General features: G+C 41.2%; 1 protein-coding gene across 1 annotated transcript in view; it reads right to left on the bottom strand.

Moving 5' to 3' along the window:
• Positions 1 to 5,879: 5,879 nt before the first annotated feature.
• Positions 5,880 to 19,891, bottom strand: part of LOC135106647 (homeobox protein PKNOX1-like) — a 130,386-nt gene continuing 116,374 nt past the window's right edge. Inside the window, 4 exon segments of the mRNA XM_064015945.1 lie at positions 5,880 to 6,179; positions 6,935 to 7,124; positions 11,732 to 11,874; positions 19,309 to 19,446. The gene's annotated coding sequence lies outside the window, so the exon portion shown is untranslated.

Genomic DNA, 19,891 nt, shown 5'->3' with positions numbered 1-19,891 from the left:
AAACTAAGAAAAAAACAAAGAAAAAAAGAAAAAAAAGAAGTAAACAGAGAAAACAAGCAAAAAAAAAAAAAAGAAAAAAGGAAGAAAAAAAAGTAAAGAAAACGAAAGAAGAAAAAACACCCCTTTGAATACTAACACCACCACGATTACCAACACACACACACACACACACACACACACACACACACACACACACACACACACACGATGAAGCGGACGCCACGACAGACGACCTAAACACACACTGACTCCCTAGAAATATGCATTCAATCTATATTCAAATTTTCTTAGGATAAACTTTCGCGCGTGGTCTTAATCCGAGAGCGGCGGCGTCTTGAAAAGTGGAGGAGGAGGAGGAGGAGGAGGAGGAGGAGGAGGAGGAGGAGGAGGAGGAGGAGGAGGAGGAGGAGGAGGAGGAGGAGGGAAGAATGATGGGAAAAGGTGATGGGGAAAGAAATAGATTGAGTGAGTGAGAGGTAGTAGAGGTGAAAGGAGCAGGAATAAGTTAAGGAAAGTGAGAGAGAGAGAGAGAGAGAGAGAGAGAGAGAGAGAGAGAGAGAGAGAGAGAGAGAGAGAGAGAGAGAGAGAGAGAGAGAGAGAGAGAGAGAGAGAGAGAGAGAGAGAGAGAATGAAACAAAGCTAAATAAATAAATAAATAACAAAGATAGAGAAAGAACATAAAAAAGAAGAAAACTGTAGAAATACAACGTAAGATAATAAATTTAGGCGGTAAAATATAATAATAATAATAATAATAATAATAATAATAATAATAATAATAATAATAATAATAATAATAATAATAATAATAACAATAACAATAACAAACATATAGAGGTAAGAAGATGAAGGTAGAGATATTAACTAACGCAATGCAGGTGAGGAAATTAAAAAGGTAAACATGCATAATTATAAGTGAAAATAAGAAAAGTAAGAAGCAAATAATTAATCATATATAATTGAGGTAAATGAAGGTAAGGGTAGGCACACACACACACACACACACACACACACACACACACACACACACACACACACACACACACACACACACACACACACACACACAAACAGGTGAGAAAATAAAAGGTAAAAAAATGAAAAAAAAAAGGAAAAAGAAGACTAACAGGTAAGATAACGTAGATAGAAAAGAAAATGGCAACATATAATAAACGAGATAAATAAAAAATAACATAGAATAAAAAAAATAAAAAATACAGGTGAGAAAATAACGTTGAATAATAATAACCTAATGTAAAAAAAACAAAAAAATAAAAAAAATAATAAAGATAAGGCAATAAACACGAAAATACAAATAAAAAACATAGTAACCAGCTAAACAAAACAACAACAATATAAAAAAAACAAACAAATAAGAAAACAAAGAAAGAAAAAAACAGAAATTAAAGAAATCAACATTAACAGGCGAGAAATGAAAAAAAACAACAACAGTAATAACATAAACCACACAAATAGGGAATAAAAAATACAAAAGAAAACAAAGTAAACAAGGTAAACAAACAAACAAACAAACAAACAAACAATAAATAAAGGAAATCATCATACACAAGTTGAAACAAACAACAAACATATCGCATTAACAGGTAAAATGAGGCAGCGGGTTCAGGTGGCGGACAAAAGGCAGGTAAAACAGCAGTAGTGCAGGTGAGCGGCGCGCAGCTTCACCTGACGATACAAAGGTGGACGATCACAACTTCATGTAAGCCTCGCCCAACTTCACCGCAAAGCAGGTGCGTCAAAGGCCCGCTGCTAATTACAGGTAACTTTGTGTGTCGAATAGAAATGAGAGAGAGAGAGAGAGAGAGAGAGAGAGAGAGAGAGAGAGAGAGAGAGAGAGAGAGAGAGAGAGAGAGAGAGAGAGAGAGAGAGAGAGAGAGAGAGAGAGAGAGAGAGAGAGAGAGAGAGAGAGAGTAAACAAGCCAAATAATGAATGAAAATTACGAATGCAGATGGTTAAAGGCTTAGGTTATAATGATGATGATGATGATAATGGTGACGATCATGATGATAATAATAATAATAATAATATGAGAAGAAGAACGACAGCAAAACAACAACAACAACAACAACAACAACAACAACAAAATAATAACAGGTTCAAATAAGCAAGCGGGAAAGATGACACAAAGGAAGTCAAGCACACAATAAATAAATAAATAAATAAATAAATAAATAAATAAATAAACAAACAAACAAATAAAAAAACTAACAAAACAAAACAAACAAACAAATAAACAAACTAACAAAACAAAACAAGACAAAAAATAAGACAACGAGCACTCAGAGGAAAGCCTTTAATATAATATAAGCGAGGAAACTTCATTTATTATTTTTTTCCCTTTTTTCCATTTTCCTTCTATATTTTAAGGATGCATTTTCCTCCCTTGCTTGGCTTCCATTTCACTCTGCTTCCTCTACAGCGCTCTATTTTCCCTTCCCTCTGCCAAACCTCTCTTTTTCCCCTCAAGCTTCTGTACTACCTTTCCCCTCTTGTACCTTCACTACCCCTCATCATTTCTCTCTATTCCTCTCATTTTCATCAACACGATTTCAAGTATTCACGCTTTTTTTTCACGTTTTCCCCGTCCTTATCAGTGTCTCCTTCTGTAATTCCTCCTCTTTCTACTTCTTTTCTCTTTCTTCCTTTCTGTATCTTTCTCTCATTCTTCATCCTTTTTCATCGTTCCTCTCATTTTCATCAACACGATTTCAAATATTCACACCTTTTTTTCACGTTTTCCCCTCGTTATTTTTGTCTCCTATACCTCCTTCTCTTCCTCTTTCTTCCCTTCTTTATCTTCCTCTCAATCCTCACCATTCCCAACAACTTAATTTCAAGTATCCACACTCTTTTTCACCCTAGAATTCCCCCACCCTCTTTAAAATCCTTCCCTCCACCACCTCCTCTTTCTCTTCCTCTTACAACCACTTTTTTTCTCTACGCCTCCTGTTCCTAGCGCGCCTCCTCTTTATGGAATGTTATCATGTATCTGGGCAGCTCATTAGAGTAAAAACTTTACCCATTAGGAGGGTATTAAGGGCGAGCGAGGCAGCTGTGGCCCCGTCCTTCCCCGCCCGATTTACAGCTTCCATCACTTATCTGTTGTGACGCGGGCCTGCTGGGTGGCTACGCTGGGGGAGGCGGGGAAGCGAGGGGTGTCGAGAGGGTGAGAACCTGAGTGGTTGTGGGAGCGTCAGTGATTGGGTGACGGTGACTGAGTGAGGGGGAGTAGGACGTGGGGGAGCAGGAAGGAAAGAGGAAAGATGATGGGGTGAATGAAAGGAGTTCTGGTGAATTGTGGGAGTAGAAGGTGGGTTACAAGGAAGGAAGGAAGGAAGGAGAGAGGAAAGGTGAGGATAGAAAGGTGTAGGTGATGGGAAGAAAGGAAAGAAGGGAGGAAGATAAGAATTGGAAAAGAATGTGATATTGATGATGACTGCGAAGGAAGGAAGGAAGGAAGGAAGGAAACAAGGAAGGAAAGAAGAGAGGAAATATAGGAACAAAAATATAGAACTAGTGATGGAGAGGAAGCAAAGAAAATATAATAATGAACGATAAATAACATAACTGACAATAAAAACAGGAACAGACACGTAGATAGGAAGGAAAGAGAAGAAAGAAATACGAAAATGGTGGAAAGGAAAGATAGTGATGGGTGGAGAGAGAGGGAATAGAGAAGATGAGAGAAGAAGAGAATGGAGATAAGGAATATTATGTAAGAATGAGAGGAGGAAACATGGTAAAGGGTGATGGGAGAGAAATGGGGGAGGGGCTAAGACGCTAAAAAATGGGGAAACTTAGAGAAAAAGAACTAAACAGAGGTAATGGAGAGAGAGAGAGAGAGAGAGAGAGAGAGAGAGAGAGAGAGAGAGAGAGAGAGAGAGAGAGAGAGAGAGAGAGAGAGAGAGAGAGAGAGAGAGAGAGAGAGAGAGAGAGAGAAAGTAGTAGGCATTTAATTACGTGAAATACTGCGTAGGAAGGAAAGGGAAGGGATGGGGAAGAGGGAAGGGAAGGGTTGAAAGATGAAACAGGTAAGAAAAGTACAAGGAAAAAAAAATATCAGGTGGAAAATCATTTGTAGCGTGTAAAAAGAGGGAAAAATGAAGGAAAATGGTGGTGTAGGAGGGTGGAGAAATGTGGGAATGAGAGGAAAGGGAATGGAAGAACTGGGGTGATGGAGTTTACGTGTGTGTGTGTGTGTGTGTGTGTGTGTGTGTGTGTGCTGAATTAGGTGACTATTAACTTTGGCTTTCAGGGATAAATGGGCTTCACACATTTTAAAGAGTAATTTCCTGCGTGCTCTGTCACAGAATCTAAATAAATGAAATTATCGGGTCACCTAAATGAAAAAAAAGGGGGAGAAGTGATGCCGCACAATGGAACCGAAGCCCACCCCTTACTTCCCCCTACCACCCTAAAAAAAAAAAAAAAAAAAAAAAAAAAAAATTCATAGACCATCAAACGAATGGCAAATGTGTTTTAAAATTCAGCTTTCGATTGATAAATAAAACCTGAGGATTATTAAAAATGGAAGAGAAAAAAAAAGTTGAAAAATATGGTTTAGAAATAGCAATAGTCTAGCAAATGTATCAAAATTTAAGCGTGACATTATAATTTTACTTTCCAATTCCCATTAAATGAAGAGGTAAGGACAACACACACACACACACACACACACACACACACACACACACACAGGCAGATCCATTTTCTCTCCAAAACTCTCTTGAAGCAATGAATAAAAGAATTAATGTTTAAACTCTAAACTTGTCTTTCAACGTTACCTTTTTTTTTATTTATTTATTTATTTTTTTGTCTCTTTAAACGGGAAATAATGGGAATAAGACACAAACACGAGGATGTGGCTTAGCAAAAATACACACAACTGGTTAGGATTAGTCAGTCATCAATAAGTGCTTGGTATGCGATTACACTCTGGAAGTCTGTATCTCCTTAATGTTAACTACTGCTTCCTGCTCTGTCCTTATCACAACTGAATACCAAGCGAAACATATAAATAAATAAATACAAATTAATAACAATCCAATTTTTTTGCTCGTGACTTGATCGCTTTAAAAAATTACCCAGTGTTGTTTTCTGCTCGAGCCTTACTAAAACTGCCCTGAATACCAAACGAATAAATAAATAAATAACATTAATAAATAAATAAAAACCTTAATTTATCGCCTTTTTTTTTTCCGTCAGTCTCTTTAATAACTACCTAATACCATTTTCTGCTCTACCTCTACCTCAACTCCCAAGAATACAACTTGAAAGAAAAAAGTTAACAACCTTTGTTTATTTTTTCGACTTTTCGCTTCATAACTACTCAAATCTTGCTCCACATTCACTGTTCCATCATTACATTTTAAACATAAAAAGCTGGCATCCTTACCAAGTTCGGCCGTCCTTCAGAGAGTCACCAGCGGAAGGGAAGAGCCAAGGCATCAAAATATAACAAGACGGTGTGCACTCAACCACGTCCACTGTTTGTTTACTGGAGTGAGGATGGCGGGCTTTTGGCGGAGGCACGTAGCTTGATCCTGCTTCAAGTACGGTCGGTAAAAAATATAATATAAATGGTTTCTTTTATGCTTGTATTGCTAAAGTTACTCAGCCGTTTATACATTAGTTATTTTTTCTTTCCTTTTCTTGTAATATTTGGCCATGAAACACTTACAAACAAAATAAATACGGTTTTGAAATAATATCGAGTTTGGCTATATGCTTCCCACCTTCATCACGTACACAACAATTCTTGTACTTACCCAAGGATTTCTTAAACGTTCCTTGTACTTACCATCCAAACACCACGTGACCTTGTACACCATCCCTGATTCAAAATAAAACAAACGGATTACCCTGATTAGTGTGGGAGTATATAATCTTTATTGTTCAAACCAATGGCAAAGAAAACAGAAAACGTAACTAAGCAACCAGGAGGAACTTGAATGGAATATATTTTTCGGCCGTACACTTGCGAAGAGGGAAGGGGCGGGGGATCAGAAGACGCCAGGACGCACGCACGCTCACACACACGTATATACATCTGTACAAACACGGCGGGGCTGCTAGTAGAGGCGACGACACAGCGCCACCACGACCACCGCCAGCAGCGTCCCCGTCAGCAGTACCTCTCCCCCGCCATTCGCCGCTCCTGACGGGACACGAGATACCTTTCGCACCCAGAGAGCATTACTAAACATGCATTAAATTAAATACATAAATCATGCAGTAAATACCCTCATACTCCGCTGAAATGTAAGTAAAAGGCTTAAACGATACATAGGAAATGAAAGGAGAGGAATAAGTAGATTAATAAGAGTAAAAATTAATAATGAACTGGGAATGATTTATGTAGTGTGTATGTGTGTATGTGTGTGTGTGTGAGTGGGAACACAATACACAGGCGCACCAATACTGGATAAGGTTGGCAGTGGGGAAAAATGGGGCTGTAATGTGGTGTACAATAACAATTTTCGATGTCGATTAGAACGAAATGGAGGTTTTGTGCGGGATGGGAAAGGTACTGGAGTGTGTGTGTGTGTGTGTGTGTGTGTGTGTGTGTGTGTGTGTGTGTGTGTGTGTGTGTGTGTGTGTGTGTGTGTGTGTGTGTGTGTGTGTGTGTGTGTTGGAAAAAAATATATATATAACAGCATATGAACGTCTGTTTTTTATTATCACTATCATTATTTACGTGGTGTGGTGAGGGATTACGGGTTAGACAAAACAAAACAAAACAAAACAAAACAAAACAAAACAAAAACAAAAACACTAGGACATACAAAATTACGGTTAATTTACTGAGCATTCCAAGTAAAATGTGTTTCAAACGAACTGCATTTCCTACCACACACACACACACACACACACACACACACACACACACACACAGACACTAACCCCACTCACCTGCGTTATAGTAGAAGTCATGCGTGCCTCTGTAGTGTGCGTTGGCCAGCATCGCCTCGGAGGCCTGCAGGTGGCGGCCGCCGAAGGAAGCGAGGCAGGTGACGGTGATGACGCCCCGCACGAAAAGGTCTGAGCGAGCCACGAAGCGAAGACCCAAGGCGCGGCGACCTGAATAACTGATGACGTACTCCTGGTGATGAGAGGGAGAGAGAGAGAGAGAGAGAGTGAGAGGAAGGAGAGGGAGAGAGAGGGGAGGGAGATTAGGAATGAATGAATGGATGAATTTCTCCTTCGAGGGAGTAGTAATATATTTTTATGATACACTTATGAAGATATGATACTTTTGCTCTCTCTCTCTCTCTCTCTCTCTCTCTCTCTCTCTCTCTCTCTCTCTCTCTCTCTCTCTCTCTCTCTCTCTCTCTCTCTCTCTCTCTCTCTCTCTCTCTGTGTGTGTGTGTGTGTGTGTGTGTGTGTGTGTGTGTGTGTGTGTGTGTGTGTGTGTGTGTGTGTGTGTGCGTGCCAGTAACGAACCATGAAGCTTAGGAATATTTCATGTACTCACTCGTATTGCATCTCTACCATCCCATTATTTAATTTTTTTAATCTTTTTTTTTTTTCGTGCCAGCCTGCCTGCGATAAACTGGATTGTAATGATTAACTGCACAGCTGACAAATCGAACTGCATCTCTTTTTAATCCCCTCTATTAATTGCATGGCGCGGGGTTGTAAAGGACTACGCTTCTCTTTCCTTTGATAGTTAACCTGTGGCCTTTAGCTCACCTTAATTGTCTGCCGCCAGGTGTCCCCTCAGGCATTCATTTACAAGCCGCACCAGGTGAGGTAAGTGTGGAGGTGAGTTAATGTTAGGTATTCATTGTTGTGTTAATTAATGTTGCCGTTGGCTGTGAGTTTATTAATAGTTAAGAAAAGGAGAGATTATTATGACTGGGTATTACACGGAAAATCTGTTCAAATATGGTTCATACTTTTTTCATTTTATTTTTATTTTGAGTGTGCATGAAATTAGGACGTTTTTCTATTGTCTTTCTTCTTCTTCTTCTTCTTCTTCTTCTTCCTCCTCCTCCACCTCGTTCTTCTCGTTGTATTTATCACCATCATCGTTGTCCTCCTCCTCCCCCTTTCTCTGCTTCCTCCTATTCCTCCTTTCCCTTCATACCTTTATCATCCTCTTCTTTCTTCTTTTTCCTTAATCCTCCTCCTCCTCCTCTGTACTCCTTCCTTCCTCTTCTCTTCTCTGTCTGCTTTATCCTCTTTTCTTTCCTCCTTCTTTCGTCCCTTGTATCTATCTAATCTTCCCCAAATGAGCACCATACACACACCTGTCTATCCAGCCTTTTCTAATCCAATACCATACGCACACCTGTCAATTCACTCTTTGCTAATTAGCCATCATACGCACACCTGTCCATCCGGTCTTTCCTAACCCCATACCATACAAACACCTCTTAATTTCAACCCATTCACTGCAGAAATGAATAGGTCAACAAATAAACGCCTTTCGTATTTCACTGTGTCGTTCATTAAAGGTGACAAAAGAGTGAAGGAAGAAATCACTGTAGTGGTTGACAGACAGGAGATTATTTTGATGGATTAGGAAATTATATCGTCCGCTAACTTGACTTAGAAAAATAATAAATAAAATAAGATAAAATAAAAAGACTCCAATGGTATCTATAGTGAAAAAAAAAAAAAAAACGAGTCCTTGATATACTGAAAAAGTTAACATTATATAAACACCTGCAGGATATTAATGACATTTTTCCTTTTTCCTCTCGGTGCGTCTAGGGAAAAATTTTAGCGCATTCCGAACATTACAATTACAATTACGATTACAAAGGAAGGCGAAGGTAAAGGAGGGCGCAACTTCAACATCCTCAACGCTTTTATTTCCGGTTTAAGCGAGAGGCACTATTTTGTACTCTTCATGGGGGAGTGTGGGGAGGGAGGGGGACGGGAGAGCGAGGGGAGCAGCGAGAGGGGAGTGGGGAGAGGGGATTTAGGGTACCATCAAATAAATAACAATATCCTTAACTCTTCCAGCGCTGCAGTTACTAGATGGCGCCTCGTTTGATGCTTTTTATTCTATAATTTATCCTTTCCCTTCCCATATAACAGCGAGGAGCAGTACGACACGGCCACATCACGCACGTCAGCTTCGGGGGGCGGGGGAGAGGAGGACACACACACACACACACACACACACACACACACACACACACACACACACACGGACACACACACAAACGGACACAACATAGGCCTCGTCCGCTATCAGAAAAAAACCTGCATTGTTGGACTGAGCAGAAGAATTAGCCTAATATTTTTACACCATAAATATTAAAACACTTTCCACCGGCGGAGAATTTATGTCGAATACCCGAGGAAAAGGTAACACACGAGAGGGAGAGAGAGAGAGGGGGAGAGAGGGGGAGAGGGGGTGAGTGAAGGATACGGAGGACAGGGGAAGGTAGGATGGGGGTAGGATGGGGTGTAGGTAAGCGTAGGATACAATGGATCGAGGCGTGACAATAAGAGGCAATATCCTCCGCTGGTGCAGGACGCGGGGCACCTCACGGACGCCGCAAGGGGACGCCACCTCAGAAGAACCTCGCGCCCTTGATACCACGAAGCCGAGGGGAACAAGTCAAGACGCTAATACGAGGTTATTATTGAGAGAGAGAGAGAGAGAGAGAGAGAGAGAGAGAGAGAGAGAGAGAGAGAGAGAGAGAGAGAGAGAGAGAGAGAGAGATTAAAGTAGATCATTCCCTAGTACAGATTCATTTTCTATTTCCATTATTATCATCTCGTTTTCTTTTGTCATTTTACATCTTAACCCCAACTAATTTATTTATCTATTTATTTATTTATTTAATTTTTTTATTTAGTCTTTCATTGTTATTGCCAGTGATTAGACAAACATTCTCTTGCAGTGATGATTAGTTAACGAAATGACCGCCGCTTCTCCCATGCGTGTCTTTAGCGATGTGAAATACAGACGAAAAATAACAAAAAAAAAAAGAAAAAGTGAAAAATAAAAGCAAACGAACAAACAAACAAACAAACAAACAAACAAACAAACAGGGATTAATTATGTTCCTTATTTCTTCCCTCCTCTCTTCTTCCTTCGTTCTTTTTCTCCATCCGTCTATCTTTCCTCCATCCCCTCTTTTCTTCCTCCTTTCATCCCTCCCATTCTTTCCTTATCTTCCTTGCTTCAATCCCTCCCTCGCTTTCTCCATCCCTTCTTTCCTTTTCTCTTCATCCATCCCCTTCTTTCCTTCTTTCCTTCTCTCCAACTTTCTATTCTTCCTCAATCCCTTCTTTCTGTTTTCCTTTATCTTTCCTTTCCTCTCCTTCGTTCCTTCTCTATATCCCTCTGTCCTTCCTCCGCCCCTTCTTTCCTTTTCCCTCCCTCCTCTTCCTTCTATCCTTCTCTCCATCTCTCACTCCGTCGCTTCTTCCCGCCTCTCTTCACTCCTCCCTCTAGTTCCTTCATTCCTTCGCTCCCTCTCTCCTTCCCTCCCTCCCTCCCACGTCACCTGACCTCTGCCCTGCCTCAGATAATTTCCTTCACTTGTGTTTCGTCGGTTCAAGATAATGAATGTGTGAAATGAGATAGATCTTGAATATGAATGAAAAATGTGAATTAACAGAGAGAGAGAGAGAAAGAGAGGGAGAGAGAGGGGAAGGGGAGGGCAGGGAGGCGAACCCACAGTAGATGAAAAAAGAAAATAACACCAAAAGGCAAAACACACAAAAAAGAAGGGGGAAAAAAAAAGAAATTGCAAAAGAAGAGAAGTGGGTGAGGGGAAAAAAAAATATGAAAAAGAAAACAAAAATAAGAGAGAACAAGAGGACTCGCCCGGTTGGGACACTAAAAGAAAAGGAGAAAAAAAAATGGAAACACAAAACTGAGGAAATACTTAAAAATTAAAAGAGGAAATGCAGCGGAAGACACAACGAAGATAAAGGAGACAAAAAAAAATGAATGAAAAAATAAGAGGAATTATAATACTGATAAAAATAGGAAGAGGAGGACAACAACAACAACAACAACAACAACAACAACAACAACAACAACAACAACAACAACAACAACAATAACAACAACAACAACAACAACACACACACACACACACACACACACACACGAAAGAAAGAAAAGAAAAGAACAAAGAAGAGAGAAGGCGAATAAGAAAGAGGACAAGGAAGGAAAAAGAGAACGAAAACCAAAGAAAAAAACTCAGAATAAGAAGAAAAGAAAGCACGGAAGATAAAAGAACAAGAAAAAGAAATAGGGACAAAGAACACAACAAGAACAAAGAGAGAGAGAGAGAGAGAGAGAGAGAGAGAGAGAGAGAGAGAGAGAGAGAGAGAGAGAGAGAGAGAGAGAGAGAGAGAGACTAAAGAGTATAAACCAACAAGACAATCAAATAATAATAATAACAAGAAAAAGATAAAGAGCAGTAAAAGAAATTGGAAAAGAAAACAGAGACCACAGGCCCCTAGAAAGCAAGGGGGCACTCAAATATCTGTGCAGATCAAAGCACGTATTTTGAAACACTTCTGCCCGCACCTCCACTAGTTTCAAAAGGCTCTAGTTGAAGTGACAAGTGTTTTTAAGGCATTTTTACGGTTATAGTGACAGATTAACAACATTTCTACATAATCAACAGGAGAAACACTCTTGAGAACCCGGCTAACCATCTCTGTGGTCTTGGAAAATAGTCGAGGTGAGGAAGCAAAGCGTTTCTGAACATAGACCCCAAGACTTACCTGTGGCACTGGGTCTCCGTTGATGCGCCAGGAGAGGACCGGCAGGTACTGCTTGTTGGTGGAGGTGCAGGTGAGGCTCACGGTGTCCAATGGCGTATAGGACTCTCGCGCCCCCGCTATCAAGGGCGGCTTCAGGGGCTCAGCTGGAAAGGAAGGGCAGAGAAGAGAGGAGTGAGTGAAGGTTTGTATGGGTGTGTGGCAGGAGTGTGAAGGTGAGGAGGTGAGGAAGTGTGTGTGTGTGTGTGTGTGTGTGTGTGTGTGTGTGTGTGTGTGTGTGTGTAGTGGAAGGAAAGATAGAAGGTTTTATTATCAAGGAGTGCAATTAACCTAAGCTAACTTAATCTAATCTAACAAAACTTAACCTAACCTAATCTAACGTAACCTAACTTAACCTAACCTAACCCAACGTAATCTAACTTAGCATAACCTACCCTAAATTAACCTAACCTAATCTAGCTTATTTAACCTAACCTAATCTAACAACCTAACCTAACCTAACTTACCCTAACCTAACCTAACTCGAACTAACCTAGCCAAACCTAACCTAACCTTAACTTAACTCGAACTAACCTAGCCAAACCTAACCTAACCTGACCTAACCTAACCTAACTTACCCTAACTTAACCTAACTCGAACTAACCTAGCCAAACCTAACCTAACCTAACCTGACCTAACCTAACCTAACCTAACCTAACCTAGCCAAACCTAACCTAACCTGACCTAACCTAACCTAACCTAACCTAACCCAAGCAAACCATGGAAAGTGGGAAGAGAAAGAGAGGTGGAAGAGAAGAAAAAGAAGAAGAGAAAGAGAAAGCAGAAGAAGTAAAATACGCAAACTGGTGGAGGAAGGAGAGAATGTAGGAACAGGAAATAGTGGAAAATGGAAAGCGAAATAGAGGAAGGAGAGGGAAAAAGGAAGTGGAATGGAGACAGGAATGGGAGGAAGGAAATTAAAGAAATGGGGAAAGAGCAAAACAGATAAGAGACTGGGAGGGGAAAGAGTACGCGAGGGAATACGAGGAGGAGGAGGAGGAGGAGGAGGAGGAGGAGGACGAGAAATAAGAAGATAAGAAAAAACCGGAAACAAACATGGAAGGAGAGGAAACAGGAGAGCAGAAAAAATAAATAAAGGAACAGAGGAAAGACAAAAATGAGAGAGAGAGAGAGAGAGAGAGAGAGAGAGAGAGAGAGAGAGAGAGAGAGAGAGAGAGAGAGAGAGAGAGAGAGAGAGAGAGAGAGAGAGAGCAGTTGTTAGTGAAAGTTTACAGAGATCAGATTAAACGTATTTTTTTTGTTTTGTTTTGGTTAAGCTATTGATCAAGAGAGAGAGAGAGAGAGAGAGAGAGAGAGAGAGAGAGAGAGAGAGAGAGAGAGAGAGAGAGAGAGAGAGAGAGAGAGAGAGAGGAGCATCACCTTAACTACCTTACAGCTACTATACCTGAGACTACATTAACTATCACAAACAACCTCGTGATGATCAGAAAAATATATATACAATTTATTCTTACCTAACCTAACTTAACCTTTATCTAACTTAACCTCTATGAATATAAACAAACAAACAAACAAATAAACAAAGCGAGGAAGAATATATATATAAAAAAAAACATCTGACTTTCTCTCCATCTCCCTCTCTCTCGCCCTCTCACACTCTTCCTCTCTCTCTCTCTCTCTCTCTCACGTTCCCCTCTCTGAAAATCTGGCGCAACTTTCCACCACAGAATCAAATGGAACCAATACTTTCCCACTCACGGTAAAGAATGCGTTTCGTGGCTTCACATTCACTTCTCCATAAGGCGCGCGAGTTACGGGTTTACGGTGGTGGGGGGGCGTCACACTGCTGGTAGGGGGGAGGGGGGGTCACAGGGGAGGGGTAGAGCACAGTTCGGGGTTAAGGGAAGTTAGAGGGAAATCAAGCTTATTGGGGGCTTTGGTGTGGCATATCTCACCACTGGAAATTAGGGTTTACCAGAGAGAGAGAGAGAGAGAGAGAGAGAGAGAGAGAGAGAGAGAGAGAGAGAGCCACGTCAGTTCTATTCTCAGAAATGACATTAAGTCGAGAAAGTTGTTTGTGTGTTTTGTTTTTACCTCCGAAGTGTTGACAATTTGTGCAGCATTTTCTCTCTCTCTCTCTCTCTCTCTCTCTCTCTCTCTCTCTCTCTCTCTCTCTCTCTCTCTCTCTCTCTCTCTCTCTCTCTCTCTCTCTTTTCAATTAACCATCGCGGCACACAGCTGTTTTCTGACTAGTTCGAGCCAGAGGAGACCTGTAAAATAACCCACAGTATTCTGAACATTTAAATTGATGATAAGTTTGAATGACGCTTGCTTGTATAGATTCAGAACAACAAGCGGGTCAGCACGACGGCCCCAGGTGTAGACAGGAGTGAAGCAAGGAAGTGTGCTGTCTCCTCTGCTATGTGAAGACCGCTATGGAGGATTTCAAGGAGGGGAAGAAAGGAATAGAAAAACAGAATAATAGGATATGCAGATGACAGAGTGGAATGGAGCGTGGGCAGCGGAGAGGTTGAGGAAGAGATAAGGAGATGGAGTGATTGGTCTTTTGAGTAGTGTGAAAATGAATATTGAAAAGACGGAAATTCTAACAACCAGCAGGAATAAAGATCAAGAATTCAACATCAACGTAGGAAATAAGATGGCGAAGAAGACATAAGGTTTTAAGTACCTATGAAATACTGTCACTAAGGATGGCGGGGAGTCAGAGGGACAGAACGTAACTAATAAATGAACTGGTTGTGAGTGTACGGGCCATCTTTCCAAAAATCAAGGAAAAACAAGTACCATTGGAAGTGATAATACTTTTCAACACCATCCTGACAGCAACAGGCAGGAGCAGGAGGAGGCAGGCGGCAGGAATGACACCACTGAGGGTCGTGGATGGAGGGACAAGGAGAGGCAGGGCGGAGAATGAAGAAACAAGAGAATGGATCAGTGTCTTACCGGTGCTGAACAAAATAGACGCAGCTCAGTTAAGATCGTATGGACACTTAGAAAGGCTGGGAGAGGAAAAAGTTGCAAGAGGGTGCTAGGAGTGGATGCCAGGGGGAAGAAGACTAAGAGGAAGACTGAGGAGATGGAAGGAAACTGTTTTCAATTCCTCAGCTGGCGTGGACTACTGAACATTGGGAGAGAGAGAGAGAGAGAGAGAGAGAGAGGGGGGGGCGGTCTTGCAGGATTAGAACCAGATGGAGGGACGTTCTGGTACCACTGACAGGCGTGGCTTACTCTACGAACTGAAGTAAGAGGAAAGTAAGAAGTAAGATTCTGAACACTTACAAATGAATTCATATTGCGATTGTATAAAGTGTATTTGTACTGTCCGCAAGATTTTGTTTGGTTTGTTTACCTTTTTCTTGAACTTGCGGTTTTGTCGTTAAGTTATTTGTGATTTTATTTATATGTATAATTTTGTAAGCTGTGGTCAATAAATAATATGAATCTGAAAGTGTGCGAGTGTGTGTGTGTCTGTGTGTCTGTGTGTAGGTGTGTAATGGCAGAAATTGTTACGTAAGATCCAGGTAATTATTTTGCGAATGAGTAATGGCTGAAATTTTTCCCGCCAGCAATATACAGCACAGCACAGCACAGCACTTTGTATCCCGTAATGTATGGCGCAGGTAAAGGTGAGAGGCGCGCCGGTGACCCCCGAGCCCGCTGAGCACTGAACAACCTCCATTGTGACACTCTAAGGAAACACAAAGGAACATACAGGAAGGACAAACACACTACCTGTCACCCTCTAAGAAAACACAAAGGAACACACAGGAAGGACAAACACAACTACCTGTCACCCTCTAAGGAAACACAAAGGAACATACAGGAAAGACAAACACAACTACCTGTCACCCTCTAAGGAAACACAAAGGAACACACAGGAAGGACAAACACAACTACCTGTCACCCTCTAAGGAAACACAAAGGAAACACACAGGAAGGACAAACAACCACCGATGTGATACTTTAAGGAAACACAAAGGAACACATAGGAGGAACAAGCAGCAGCAGATCTTTTGACCCTTAGGATGATGTTTACTGTAAGATGGGCTATTTAATAAAAAAAAGAAATAATAATAAATGAATGAAATGAATGTTATATCTACTTCCTTCATTTCATTTAACCACACTCAATTTTCTTTCTTTCACACATTTCACTCTCACTCCCTCTCAGTATCAAGAGAGGTGGGGGGAGAGAGAGGAAGAGGAAGAGGAAGAGGAAGAGGAAGGGGAAGAGGAAGAAATGAAGGAAGGAAGGAAGGAAGGAGGAAAGTGAGAAGAAATAAAAAAAAACAAGAACTAAACATTGAATTCGTGAAAAAAAATAAGAGAAAATCGAAAGAGAGAAAACACGAAAATGGACAATGAATTCACACACACACACACACACACACACACACACACACACACACACACACACACACACACACACGCACACACAATCTTCCCCCACGACTAAGGAGAAAAAGAGAGAGTTAAGAAATCACATCTGCTGAGACCGCTGTGAGAGAGAGAGAGAGAGAGAGAGAGAGAGAGAGAGAGAGAGAGAGAGAGAGAGAGAGAGAGAAAGAGAGAGAGGAAGAAATGAAGGAAGGAAGAAAGGAGGATAGGAAAGCGGGTCGCGGATGCCTCAAGAAAACCGGAGGACGGGGGGCCCGTAAGAGACTGACTGACGCTCACTCGGGCTGTATTTTCTCTCACACACCGGGGAGAGGACAAGACAGCTTAGCGGAACAGCCGTGTGGGTGTTGGGAGAGTCCTGAGAGAGTGAGATGCTGCCCGGAGTGAGGGAAGCTGGCTATCATGACGGCTCAGTGGTTGGGGTGGGGGGACAGAGAGAGAGAGAGAGAGAGAGAGAGAGAGAGAGAGAGAGAGAGAGAGAGAGAGAGAGAGAGAGAGAGAGAGAGAGAGACGGTGTGCGTGTGTGTGTGTGTATCATAACTAAATTTCTTAAAAGGAAAAAAAAAAATGTTCACTTCGTAATCATAGAGTAATTATATCGCCGTGTGTGTGTGTGTGTGTGTGTGTGTGTGTGTGTGTGTGTGTGTGTGTGTGTGTGTGTGTGTCTCAACGCAGGTTCACCTAGTGCATGAAAGGGAAAAAAGAAAAAAGAAAGAAAAGAAAAATAAATGAAAAAAATCACGCAAAGCAGGAGGAAAAGAAAAAAGCTTGAGGAAAACAGCTTCCAATGTCTCTCTGATGTCCATTTTTTCCCTCAATCTCCGTCAGACGAGGCCGCTTTGTGAGCCAGCTTAAATTACGGCGTTTGGAAATGAGGTCAGACTGGAAGCTCCACGGATCGAGAATTTCCGGATTAGTGCTGCCTCGGGTGTCCTACTCTATGGCTCTCTAAAGGCGGAAGAGAGGGAGAGAGAGAGAGAGAGAGATGCCGCCTAAGTCTGACTGGCGACGCTTCACTCAAATATTTCCCTGCAATGTCTCGATTCCTTGCCGATTGAACACTGCACGGGAGGTAAGGGGAGGAGGGAGGGGCATTCAGGTGATCCTCTGAAGTGCAGGTCACACATCACCGGCCAGGTCACCCTCAGTCCACTTGAAACGACCACCACTGAAAGAACGGGTCATCCTGGTTGAGTTTGTCATTTGCTATCGTAATCTGAAACGTGTCGGCGCCTTGTCTAGACTTGTCCCAACAACTCTAGCGGAAGCTGTCGGGATTTTCAAGGGTGCTTTCATGGTTCTGGTGATCGTCTTGATTATCAATAGGAGAAAGACTCTTGAGAACACGACTAACTATCTCAGCAGCCTTTGAAAACAGTCCTCGTGAGATACCAAAGCGTTTCATGACCAGGATTCGAACGGTGGCCAGCTGATCAATGCACCGCCAACTCACAGCGCTTACCTGCTTGCCGGGAGATGATGCTTGGAGTCATGGATACAAGTGAAGGAAAGAATAATGAATTCTCTTTTCGCTCTTTTGTAAACGCACTCAATCACTCAGCAGTTGTCAAAATTATTAAAGTATGAAGCAAATGAAGCGCACGAGGCAGTAATTCTCTAGACGTGGTTGTGACGTTCCCGAAGCGTCGTTAGGCTGAGAGATCGAAAAAAGAAAAAAACGGGAGAAAAGGAGCTTGGGGGAGGAGAGAAACAGGTGAAACAGAAAGAGAGAGGGGAGACGGGGAAAAAGGGAGGGGAGGGAGGAAGGGAGGGAGGGAGGAAAACAAATAATAGGAAGGTAATACTGGTCAAGACAATTACTCATCAGAAGGGCAGGAAATCCAGTTGTTATTTCTGTGCGGTCTCTTCTCCTGGTGATGGCAAGAACAGACGATGCATCAAGGTCGTATGATATTAGATGCTACAGGCAGGTAGGGAAAGAGATAGATAGATGGATTGATGAGAAGGTAGGTGTAGGTAGATAGGAAGGTAGGCAGGTAGATAGATAGATAGATAGATAGATAGATAGATAGATAGATACATACATACATTTTTTACGTGTCAGGAAGAAAGGTGAAGGAAAAAATCTCGCTAAACTTGCCGTGTTCCCCCCACCCGAAAAAAAAAAAAAGAAAACGAAGAAAAGTAAAAAAAGAATGAAAAGAATATCAGCCCATTTAGTTCTTTTTTTTTTTAAGATAGTTCAGGTCATAAAAAGGAAGAAAACAGAAAGCAGGTAAGGAATTCCAGAGTTTTAAAAGTGACGACGATAACACTTAACTCTTGCATTAGTCAGGGGGACAGATTTAGAGTGAGAGTGAGTATGAAGTCTTGTACAGTGAGAACGAGACAGAAAAATAGATGTATGTAGTTTTCATTTATTTATTTTTTTTATATTAATGGAGTGAAGATGCCACTTAACTCTTGCATTAGTTAAGTAGACAGTAAAAGTGAGAGTGAGTATAGAGTCTTGTGCAAGGAGGACGAGAGATAGAAAACTAGATACATTTTTTTTAATATGTAGGCATAGAATAAAGATACTGCTTAACTCTTACATTATAGACCGAGAAATAGAGATACATTTCCTTTTCTTTTTTTTATGTATACAGTGAAGATATACTTAACTCCTGCATTAGTGAGATAGACAGATTAAGACAGACATTGAGTAGAAAGTCTTGAGCAGCGAGGCAGAGATAAAGACAGAAAGAGAGATTTTTTTTTCTTTCCCCAGCAAGTGTGTATCTCATGTTCCCTTCCCTCCCTCCCTTCCCTTCCCTTCCCTTGCCTTACTGTGCCTCTCTCCCGCCCAGTGTTGTGTGCAGCATTATGTTATGGTTCGAAATGGGATCCGGGTAATGAATGAACCATCGGCCAGCCACTGAACCTCTACATGAACAAGGGAGATTCAAGGAACACACACACACACACACACACACACACACACACACACCACAAAAAGCCAAAGAAAAAATAAAATTGTACAACGAAAGCGATGAACTGCTTATAAATAACACGAAAACTGAACGAGGGGAAGAGGAAAAAAGTAAACGAGGGTAGAAAGAGAGAACAACAAAACCTGAGAGACACTGACAGAGAGAGAGAGAGAGAGAGAGAGAGAGAGAGAGAGAGAGAGAGAGAGAGAGAGAGAGAGAGAGACTTACTGAACACGGTGAGTCTGGCTTTGTGTGCTTCCTTCCTAAAACGTGGGATAATCACCGATCACCCTCACACTGGTAGTCCCCGGAGGTAGCGCCCGTCACGCCCTGCAGCACCACGTCCCTCTCCGTGGACACCCAGCACTGGGGAACGCGGGGGAGAGAGAGGGAGAGGGGATGTAGTTGTGTGGGGATGACTAAAGGATGTTACAAAAATGAAGAATGATAATAAGACGTTAAGATTGTTTTTTTTTTCTTTTTTTTTTTTTCTTTTTAATTGGGTGGGATATGAATCAGGTTGCTGCATAAAGAGGGATAGTAATAAGGAACAGAAGTAAATAGTAGTAAGACAGTAGTTATTCATTTATTTTATTTTATTTATTTATTTATTATTTTTTTAACGGAGCGTTGCAATGAAGGAAATAAAATGACAGAAGAAAGAAAGAACAGTTTTTTTTTTCTAGGCATAAAAATGACGGAAATGAAAATGAAACAAGAAAGATACAAAGAATATATGTATTTTTTAATCTATCTATCTATCTATATATATTTTTTTTGACGCGTAACCATTGAAAAACAGAACGAGAGA

Source organism: Scylla paramamosain, chromosome 13 (assembly GCF_035594125.1).
Source record: "Scylla paramamosain isolate STU-SP2022 chromosome 13, ASM3559412v1, whole genome shotgun sequence".
NCBI classification, from domain to species: domain Eukaryota; kingdom Metazoa; phylum Arthropoda; class Malacostraca; order Decapoda; family Portunidae; genus Scylla; species Scylla paramamosain.
The sequence above is the reverse complement of the archived record's forward strand: the minus strand, read 5'-3'. Positions and strand labels throughout refer to the sequence as shown.